This window comes from Rattus norvegicus, chromosome 2, assembly GCF_036323735.1.
Source record: "Rattus norvegicus strain BN/NHsdMcwi chromosome 2, GRCr8, whole genome shotgun sequence".
NCBI lineage: Eukaryota > Metazoa > Chordata > Mammalia > Rodentia > Muridae > Rattus > Rattus norvegicus.
Window position 1 is genome coordinate 87993803 of NC_086020.1, and position 11203 is coordinate 88005005.

Below are 11203 nucleotides of genomic sequence, written 5' to 3' on the forward strand. Positions count from 1 at the left end.
CTGAGGAAGCATTTGACAAAATTCAACACCCCTTCATGATAAACGTCCTGGAAAGATTAGGAATTCAAGGCCCATATCTAAACATAGGAAAAGTAATATACAACAAACCAGTAGCTAACATCAAACTAAAATCAGGGACTAGGCAAGGCTGCCCACTCTCTCCCTACTTATTCAATATAGTATTCAAAGTTCTAGCCAGAGCAATCAGAGAGTGAAAGTACTTCAAAAGGATAAAATGGGAAGGGAAGAAATCAAAGTATCACTATTTGCAGTTCATATGATAGTATACTTAAGTGACCCCAAAAGTTCCCTCAGAGAACTACTTAACCTGATAAGCAACTTCAGCCAAGTGTTGCGGTATAAAAGTAACTCAAACAAATCAGTAGCCTTCCTCTACTCAAAGGATAAACAGACTGAGAAAGAAATTAAGGAAATGACACCCTTCACAATAGTCCCAAATAACACAAAATATCTTGGTGTTACTTTAACCAAACAAGAGAAAGATCTGTATGACAAGAACCTCAAATATCTGAAGAAAGAAACTGAGGATGATCTCAGAAGATGGAAAGAACCTCAAATATATGAAGAAAGAAATTGAGAATGACCTCAGAAGATGGAAAGGTTTTCCATGCTTAAGAATTGGCAGGATTAATATAGTAAACATGGCCATTTTGACAAAAGCGATCTACAGATTCACCGCAATCCCCACCAAAATTCCTGCTCAATACTTTATAGAGGTAGAAAGAGCAATTTGCAAATTCATTTAGATTAACAAAAAAACCAGGATAGCAAAAACTATACTCAGCAATAAAAGAACTTCTGGGGGAATCACCATCCCTGACTTCAAGCAGTTTTACAGAGCAATAGTCATAAAAACTGTATGGTATTGGTACATTGACAGGCCAGTAGATCAATGGAACAGAACTGAAGACCCAGAAATGAACCCACACACTTATAGCCACTTGATCTTTCACAATGGACCTAAAAACATCCAATGGAAGAAAGATAGCATTTTAAACAAATGGTGCTGGTTCAACTGGAGGGAGGTCAGCATATAGAAGAATGCAAATCGACCCATTCTTATCACCATGAAAAAAGCTTAAGTCCAAGTGAATCAAGGACCTCAACAACAACCCAGATACACTCAAACTAAAAGAAGAAAAAGTGGGAAAGAGTCTCGAGCACATGGGCACTGAGGAAATTTTCCTGAGTAAAGCACCAATGGTTTATGCTCTAAGGTCAAGAATCAACAAATGGGACCTCATAAAACTGCAAAGCTTCTGTAAGGCAAAAGACATGGTCATTAGGACAAAACTACAACCAACAGACTAGGAAAAGATCTTTACCAATCCTACATCTGATAGATGGCTAATTTCCAAAATATACAAAGAACTCAATAAGTTAGACTCCAGAGAGCCAAACCATCCTACTAAAAAATGGGGTACAGAACTAAACAAACCATTCTCAGCTGAGGATTATCAAATGGCCAAAAAGCCCCTAAAGAAATGTTCAACATTCTTAATTATCAGGGAAATGCACATCAAAACAACCCTGAGATTCCACCTCACACCAGTCAGAATGTCTAAGATAAAAAATTCTGGTGACAGCAGATACTGGTGAGGATGAGGGGAAAGAGAAACACTCCTCCATTGTTGGTGTGGTTGCAAACTGGTACAACCACTCTGGAAATCAGTCTGGTGGTTCCTCAGGAAATTGGACATTACACTACCTGAGGAACCAGTTATACCTCTTTTTGGCATATACCCAAAAGATGCTCCAGCATACAACAAAGGCACATGCTCCACTATGTACATAGCAGCCTTATTTATAATAGCCAGAAGCTGGAAAGAGCCCAGATGCCCTTCAACAGAGGAATGGATACAGAAAATGTGGTACATCTACACAATGGAATATTACTCAGCTATCAAAAACAATGACTTTATGAAATTCGTAGGCAAATGGTTGGAACTGGAAAATATCATCCTGAGTGAGGTAACCCAATCACAGAAAAACACACATGGTATGCACTCATTGATAAGTGGATATTAGCCAAAAAACTCGAATTACCCAAGATCCAATCCACAGACCACAGGAAGCTCAAGAAGAAGGATGACAAAATGCACATGCTCCCACTCCTTCTTAAAAAGGGAAGAAATATTCATAGGAGGGCATATGGAAGCAAAGTTTAGAACAGTGACTCAAAGAATGACCATTCACAGCCTGACAGACATGTGGCCCAGATATATATATATCCACAAAAACTAGGTAAGATTGATGAAGGTAAAAATGCACTCAGAAAGGTACTGGATATAGATCTCTCCTGAGAGACACATCCAGAGCATATCCAATACAGAGCTCAATGCTAGCAATAAACCACCGAACTAAGAATAAGACTGCCTAGGGGGGAATTAGAAGAAGTATTGAACGAGTTGAAGGAGCTTGCAGCCCCATAAAAATAACAATGTCAACCAACCAGAGCTTCCAGGGACTAAACCACTACCAAAAGACTATACATGGACTGACCCAGGGCTCCAACTGCATATGTAGCAGAGAATAGCCTTGTTGGGACACCAGTGGAAGAGTGTTCCTCTTCTCCACATCCTTGTCAACATGTGCTGTCACTTGAGGCTTTGATCTTAGCCATTTTGATTGGTGAAATGTGAAATCTCTGTCTCGTTTTTTATTTACATTTCTCGGATGACTGAAGATTTTGAGCACTAAGTGTCCCTCAGCCATTCGTGATTTCTCTGTTGTAAATTCTTTGTTTAATTCTATACCCCAGTTTTTTTATTGGGTTGTTTGGATTTTTTAGTGTTTATCTTCTTGAGTTCTTTGTATATTTTGGACATTAGCCCTCTATCGGATGTAGGGTTAGTGAAGATTTTCCCCAATCTGTAGGTTGCTGATTGGTCTTGTTGAGTAAGGACTTTGCCTTTCAGAAGCTTCTCGGTAACATGAGGTCCCATTTATCAATTCTTGATCCTAGAGCAAGAGCCATCACAGTGATTCTTAGAAAATTTCCCTTTGTGCCAACGATCTCAAGGTTCTTTCCCACGTTCTCTTCAATTAGATTCTGAGTGTCTGGTTTTATGTTTAGGTCCTTGATGCACTTGAACTTGAGCTACTTGTCAAGGTGACAAATATGAATCTATTTTAATTTTTCTACATACAGACTTCCAGTTAAACCAGCACCATTTAGTGAAAATGCTTTCATTTTTCTATTGTATATTTTTGACATTTTTGTCAAAGGTCAAGTGTACATAAGTGTGTGGTTTTATTTCTAGATCTTCAATTTTATTCCATCAATCAACATGTCTGTCTTTGTACCAACACCATGCAGTTTTTTATCACTATTACTCTAAAATATGAACTGTTATGTAAAAAAATTTCATACATTTCTTGCATGTATTCCTGCAAGTGTTCCCATCAGGTTGATTTATACTTCACCAGGTTTCTTTCATTCCCCCATATCTGGAATTTTCCAAAATGCTTATATCTATACAAAGCACCCTATCAACTCCCATCCTTTCCATTTACCAACTCTTTCATGTGTATATCCAGTTCACAGCTATTCCTGAGTACTTGAAAGACTTACATCATCTTGGGGCAAGCAAGGATCTTCCAAAGTACCACCAATTAGGAGCATCTCTGAATCAAACTAACTTTGTAACCCTCCCTAGGGATCAATTCTCCCAGAATTGTGGAAACTGTATTCCCTGACCCACAGGACTCTAAAAATAAGCATTTAACAGTTGAGCTAGAACTACAATTATCTCCTTAAAGAGGACAATAAATATTTCATTCTGAATCCAACTATCAGTTACGATATTCCAGGAACACAGATTTGGATGACCTGGCATCCATCTATGGAAGCAGTTTGTAAATTTTTGGGGAAATAGAAGAAGGTCATAAATCAAGACTTTTAAAAAATTAATTGGTGAAAACATGGAAGGAGTGTGTTACCAAATAGCAGATAAACATGATTGAGACTCCAGATATAAACTGATGAAGCCCTAAATGTTTAGGTTGATTGAAACTAATAATCTACTGAGTTAATACATTTCACAGTAAAACTAGTAGTCTGCTTGTACACTCCAGATGATTCACCTGAATTGCCACAAAGATGTTTGGTCAGGGACAAAGGAAGATAATATAATAGGAGGGGCAAATATGATCCAGAATAATTTGCTTTGGATCTGGAATATGCCAGAACTCATTCATGTTCTGAAGACCCAATTACCCTTGTAAAAGGTTCAGTTTGAATTTCATCAACTTTCTGTAAAATTTTGTTGATAAAATATAGTGCTGTAAGTTGGAGACCTGACACTGGTACAATGGAGAAATGGACACCTATTTTTTCTTTCTTTTACTTTTTTCTTTTTTACTTATTCACTTTATATCCCACTCGCCGCCCCCCTCTTACTCACCTCCTCTTACAATCCTTTCCCCACATCCTTCCTCTTCTCCACTAAGCAAGTGGGGTCCCTCTGATAATCCTCCACCAATGAAGCACATTGAGTCCATGTGACACTATGCAGTTCCTCTCTCACTGTATGTAGGCAAAGCAGCAAAGCTAGAAGAACAAATCCCACATTCAGGTAAAAGCTTTTGGTATAGTCCCTGTTTCCGTAGTGAGGGACCTACATGAAGGCCAAGCTGCACATCTGCTATTTATGTACAGGGAGGCCTAAATCCATCACTGTATGTCCTTTGGTTGGTGATTCAGACCCTGAGAGTCCCAAAGGTCCAGGTTAGTTGACTACGTTGTTTTCCTGTGGCGCTCCCAACCCCTTCGGGCCCACAATCTTTCCTACTATTCTTTTAAAAGAATCCTCAAACTCCATTTACTGTTCATTTGTGGGTGTCTGTATATGTCTCAGTCAGCAGCTGAGTGGAGCCTCTCAGAGGACTACATGCTCCTGTCTGTAAACATAACAGTATCATTAGTAGGGTTAAGGATTGGTGCTTATTCATGGGATGTGTCTCAACCTGGACCATTTATTGGATGGCTATTCCCTCAGTCTCTGTTCCATTGCCCCATTTCTGTATCTCTTGGAGACATGAACTATCTTGGATTGGAAGTTTTGTGTGTGGGTTGGTGGCTCTATCACTCCCCTGAGATTACTGTCTGGCTCAGTCTGGCTACAGATAATGGCCTCTTCAGGTCCCATGACATCAAGATAGTAAGTCCCAAGTAAGATCAACCCTATTGATTCTTGAATGCCTTCCTTATTCCAGGTCTCTGTTTCATCATACAGACCTTTCATGTGCTCACCCCTATCAATTGTAGATTTCCATTAATTTCCATGGCCAACTAGCCATCTCTCTAATCCTTTCCACACCTGATTCTGAAACCATTATACCTCTCCCCAAATCCCACCTTCCCAAATCCCTCCCCTCATTTGTCTCTTATGCCCATTTTATTCACACTTCTAGGTGAGATTCTCACTTCCTTGATAGTGGCTTCCTTCTTCTTTAGCATCTTTGTGACTGCGGAATATAGCATGGTGCCTGTATTTTGTAACTAATATCCATTTATAAGTGAGTATATACTACACCTGTCTTTTTGGGACTAGGTTATCTCACTCAGGATGACATTCTCAAGTTCCATCCATTTGCCTGCAAAATTCATGATGCCATTGTTCTTCATAGCTGAATAGTAATCCATTGTTTAGATTTCCCATGTTTTTTAAATCCATTCTAGATTTAAGGGATATCTACATTGTTTCAAGTTTTGGACTATTATGAATAAAGCTGCTATGAACATAGTTAATCAGGCATCTTTTTGGTATATTGGAGCATCTTTTGGGTATTTGCCCAAGAGTGGTATAGCTGGGTCTTGAGATAGAATTATTTTCTGTTTTCTGAAAAACTACCAAATGGATTTTGAAAGTGGTTATACAAAGTTGCACTCACACCAGCAATTAAAATGTGTTCTTGTTGTTCCCCATTCTCGTCAGCATGTGCTATCTCTTGAGATTTTTCTTAGCTATTCTGATGGCTGTAAGATGGAACCTTGCAGATTTTTGATTTGTAATTCCCCAATGACTAAGGATTTTGAACATTACTTTAATGACGTGAACATTCCAGAATCCTATGTTGAGAATTATCGGTTTAACTCTATAAACATTTTTAATTGTGTTATTTGGTTCCTTGGGGACTACCTCCTTGAGTTCTTTGAATTTTGAATATTACTTCTCTGTTACATTAGGTTTCTTCAAGATCTTTTCCCAGTATTTAGGCTGCAGTTTTGCCCTATTGACAGTGCCATTTTCCTTACAGAAGTTCATAGTTTCATGAGATCCCATTTATCAATTATTGGTCTTAGAGCCTGAGCCATTGATATTCTGTTTAGGAAATTATTTTCAGTACCTATGCGTTTAAGATATTTGCCAGTTTCTTTTCTATGAGATTTATTGGATCCAGTCTTTTTTTGTTTGTTTGTTTTTGTTCCACTTGGACTTGGGTTTTGTGTAGTTGATAAATATACATGTATTTTCATTCTTTTAAATGTGGACATGCTCTTTATCATGTTTTCTAAGTTAAACCAGTGAATTTCATGGGGAAAAAATAGACTCAAACTCCTTAGAGCTTTGTTAGGCTTAAAAGTTAAGCAATGGGCCAAAACAATGAGCCCAAACCCAAAAAGAGACCACATTGTGAATTTTTAATTGTTCCCCCTACTCCTTGATTTTCAGAACTGAAGACATCACACATTACTAAAATCCTTGCAGCTGCACTCCTTGGATACAAACTACTCCTGGTAATTGCTGTCAATCTCATTTACAGTCATGGATGCAAAATGCTCGAACGTAAGTTAGGGGAATAAAACTATATTAGTTAAATTTCTGTTACTGTGACAAAACTCCATGATTAAAATAGTTTATAGGTGAAAGGATTTATTTGGCCCCTTACTATTTTAGTATCTTATGAGTACATCATGCTGGAGAGTAGTGGCAACCAAGAGAGACAGCAGAGAGCTCACATTCTTAAGCAGAAAGCATGAACAGATTGAAAAAATTAGAAGTGTAAAAAAAACATTTAAACCTCAAAGTTCAGTATCTGTGATATACTTTCTCTAGCAATAATGTACCACCTAAATCTTCCAAAGAGCACTGCCAACTGGGAATAAGAATCAATATCCTACCTAGTATATAGAGAAAGTTTTGTATTTGAAACACCAGAGAGATGTCAGTTTGGGGACTACATAAGAGGGACAAAATGAGTAAGATGGCCATGCCATTCATCACACAATGTTAAGACATAGAACCTCCTAAAGAATCTCATGATACACTTTGAGGCATCCTAACATCCCGGAAACTCTGTTCTTATTATAGAATTTTTCAGTTCAGAATCTACAGAGATGCCCAATGTATCCTAGAAGATGTGATGATCCTTGGCCCAGGGGTAGGATCTTGTGCATTGACCTCAAAGTTCCTATTTCAGATGATTTCAGTAAAAGACAAGCAGTGCATGGGTTATATCAATACAGATTAAATACCAAAATTTAGACATTTCAGATGGCAGGTAAAAATGACAGTTACTGCTTTGACCTGTCTATTATCATGGAGAATAGACTCAGAAGACTGCATGATTTAGGAGCTAGACTGAAATGCTACATGCCACTTTGTTGACATGGGCATCTTTTTCACTCAGGGCAGGAGTGCTAGGAGAAGAGCTGAATCTGCGACACTATAGCAGTAAGATAAGTTGTAAATAATGAAAGAAGTATCCAGCCAGAATTGATTCTCCATAGTTTTTTCTTTTACCACACTGGAGCCTAAATATTTGCCATCACTTTTCTTGTAGAGATTCAGCATGGAAATAGATGCTGATGAGAAGCCGCTGAAGACTGCTTATAGAGACACAATTAGGACAACTTGAATTCAAAATTTCTGGTTCTTCCTCTGCATATGTATCATTGTCCCAGAGCTTAAGTGCTGTGCATATTGAGTTGTATTCTAGATATCTTTATTTTCACTATTAAAAGAATTTAAATACGTACATGGTAATGTCTATTCTTGGTTGTCAATTTGACTATAACTTTAATGAACTACAATCCAGAATTGGAAGGCATACCTATTGAAAAGGAATTAGAGATATTTGATATTCCTTGGCTTAATGTTGAAGAGGGGGGCTTTAAGCGTCAGGGGAATTGTAAAGCTAGAGTGGGTATATTATGTAAAATCTAATCCTCTACAATGGGAAGGCCCAGAAGAACCTTCATGAATCTTATAAGACACAAACTGGTTAGAGGAACATATGGACATATAAAGAATTTGTTCTTGTGATTTTCCTTGTGCCAGACCTTAGAGTTGTAGATACTGCTGCATTGGATGAATTAAATTCAATGGGTTTATTTAGACCCTGGGGAAGCAAGGGACAAGAAATAGCAATGAATTACCAGAGACAAGGTGATCATAGTGATTATAATGGACAGTGTAGACAAAATAATGTTCATAATGACCTAGCCCAGAATTGTCAGCATAAGAAAGATAAAATTTATAATGGCACAACTTAAATGCACTTTTGGTACTGGCTAATTAAACACGGTACTTCCAGACATGAAATAGATAGGAAGCAAACTGCATATTTGTTTGATCTGTATAAGCAAAAAATTCTCAAATAAATTAAAGAAAGGCTTCATTGGATCATAGCAGAAGGTAATCTTGACCAGTGAATCAATTTTCAGATTTGAGACAGTTTGAAGACCAAGAACCTCTTCAATGAATGTGTGTCTGTACCAAATGTAGTTTTGTTACTTGAGCAAATTAACATATCTCCTGATACCTGGTATGTAGTTATTGACCTACTGTGGTGTAGTGAGCTATGAGAGGAAACCTCTTAAGGTTGAGCTAAGGTTTAAAGCCTCAGAGAGTCTGAAGTGTCTTCTGCCTTGCCTGCTCCTGAAATCAGGCCCTTATCATGTATTTACAGACCACTATATCTCATGTAGAGAGGTTTTTGGTCATTAGTAATGTAGGGGCACCACTCCAAGCCCTCCTACATGTAGATAAGGTATGCCCAAGCTCTCAGACCAAACCAATATGAAGCAACAACTGTCAGACCCTGATCCACCCTAAAACTGTACATAAGGATCATATCCAGAAAGAATAAAGTGTGAGAGAATTACTCTGTCATCGTCTGAGAGCTTCTGTCATAAGTGCTATAACACTGCTGCTTGGGGAAGAATTCTGCTCTCCTGGAAATGTTGCCAGAACCTCCCCTGCACCTGTCACTGGCCTAGTTAGCCTCTTCTGGCTCAGCCTGGATCAACTCAGTGCAGAGTGACCTATGAAGCATCTTGCAGCAACAGAAGCATCAGCAGAAGAGGTGGATATGGAGGGAGCTTCAGCAGTGGTGGCAGTGAGCAGAACCCTGCTCATGTTCTTTCCCCTTCACCTTAACCATAACACCTGGCCAGACCAAATATCTTCTTGGAAAGCCTGCAGTATACTGGCCTAAAAATTATCAAATGGCTTCTTCTTAATTCCTGTCCATAATGTGTCCCAGAAGCAATTTGCTTTCATTTGGCAAGGCCAGAAGTATGCCTTTACAGTTTTCCCTCAAGGATATATTAACTTTCCTGCTCCTGTGTAATAACTTAGTCAGAATGGATCTGGATTGATTGTCTTTTTCACAAAGTTTCACACTGGTGAACTATATTGATGACATAATACTGATTGGACCAAATGAGCTGGAAGTAGCAATCATTTTGGACTCACTGGTAACACATATGATAGAGGCTGGGAATAAAGCCAACCAAAATTAAAAAGTTTACCTTAGTGAAATTCTTAGAAGTCCAGAAGTGTAGGACATGGAGAGTTATTGCTTCTAAGGTGAAAGATGAGTTATTTCCCTCTAACCACTATGAAAGAAGCACCATGTGGTCTATTTGGATTCTGTAGAGAGGATACTCCTTATCTGAATGTGTTACTCAGGCTCTTAAGTGACTCAGAAAGGTGTGATCTTTGTGTAGGGCCAGGAACAGGAGAAAGCACAGCAATAGGTCCACGGTGCTCTACCACTTGGATCACATGATAAAGCACACCCGATGTTACCTGAGGTATCAGTGGTGGAGAGAACTGCTGTTTGGAGCCTCTGGTAGGTTCCTATAGAGGAATCACAGAAGATACCTTAGGGATTTTGGAACAAAACTCTACCATCATCTGCAGACAATTATTTTCCCTTTGAAAAACAGCACTTGACCTGCTATTGGGTCTTAGTGGAAACTAAACATTTGACAATAGGACACCAATTTACCATGTGTCCTAATCTGCCTTTCATAAACTGGGTATTATCAGTCCTTTAAAGTCATAAAGTAGGATGTGAACACTGGAAGTCTATTATCTAATGGAAGTGGTATATATACAACCAGGTCAAGCAGGTTCTGATGGCAAAAGCAAGTTACATGAAGATGTTCTTCAGATGTCTATAGTTTCTACTTCTGTTAAAATGCCATCTGCTGTCAAGTATGCACCTATAGTGTCATGAGGTGTTCCCTATGATTGGCTAACTGTAGATGAGAATCCTAGAACCTGCTTTATTTACTCTTCTGCACATTATACAGGTACCACCAAGAAGTGGACAGTTTCAGCATTATAACCCATTTCTGGGACAACCCTGAAAGATATGGGTGAAGAGAAATCTTCATAGTGGGCCTAACTCCAGCCAGAACAAATGGTATTAAACTTTGTTTGGCCTGCAAGGCTGTCTTTAAGGTCTACCAGGCGTTCTTCGTCTGTCAGCAGCAGCCTGAATTTCCAGCAGCAGAGTCCTTGAATTTCCAATGACCTTGGAGCCTTTCCTGGTTTCTTGCCACCCTTTCTGTCCCAGGGGGTCTCTCTGCTTCACCAGGGAAGGAGCTGAACTTTGCTGCCACCCACTGCTCCTCAATGTATATGGACTGCTTTCTCTGAGCTGTACCCAAAATAACATTGATTTGAAAGCAACACCAGGGGATTCAATCATCTGTGAAAAGAACAGTAAAAAAAAAAAAATAAAAGCTAAGTCAAGCCCCTTGAAAAAAAAAAAACTTTGGAAGAAGAAATGCCCAGATGTATAATTGGTCAATGACTCATAGGCTGTAGCCAATGGATTGGCTGGAAGGCCAGGGTCTTAGAAAGATCATGATTGGAAAATTGGTGAGAAAGACATCTGCAAAGGAAGTATATGGAGAGGTCTCTCCAAATGGGCAAAGGAT

At 38.8% G+C, this 11203-nt stretch overlaps 1 pseudogene; it reads left to right on the forward strand.

Moving 5' to 3' along the window:
* The window catches only part of Sirpb2l1 (signal-regulatory protein beta 2-like 1), a 67622-nt pseudogene extending 59618 nt beyond the window's left edge, over nucleotides 1–8004 (forward strand).
* The last annotated feature ends 3199 nt before the right edge of the window (nucleotides 8005–11203 follow it).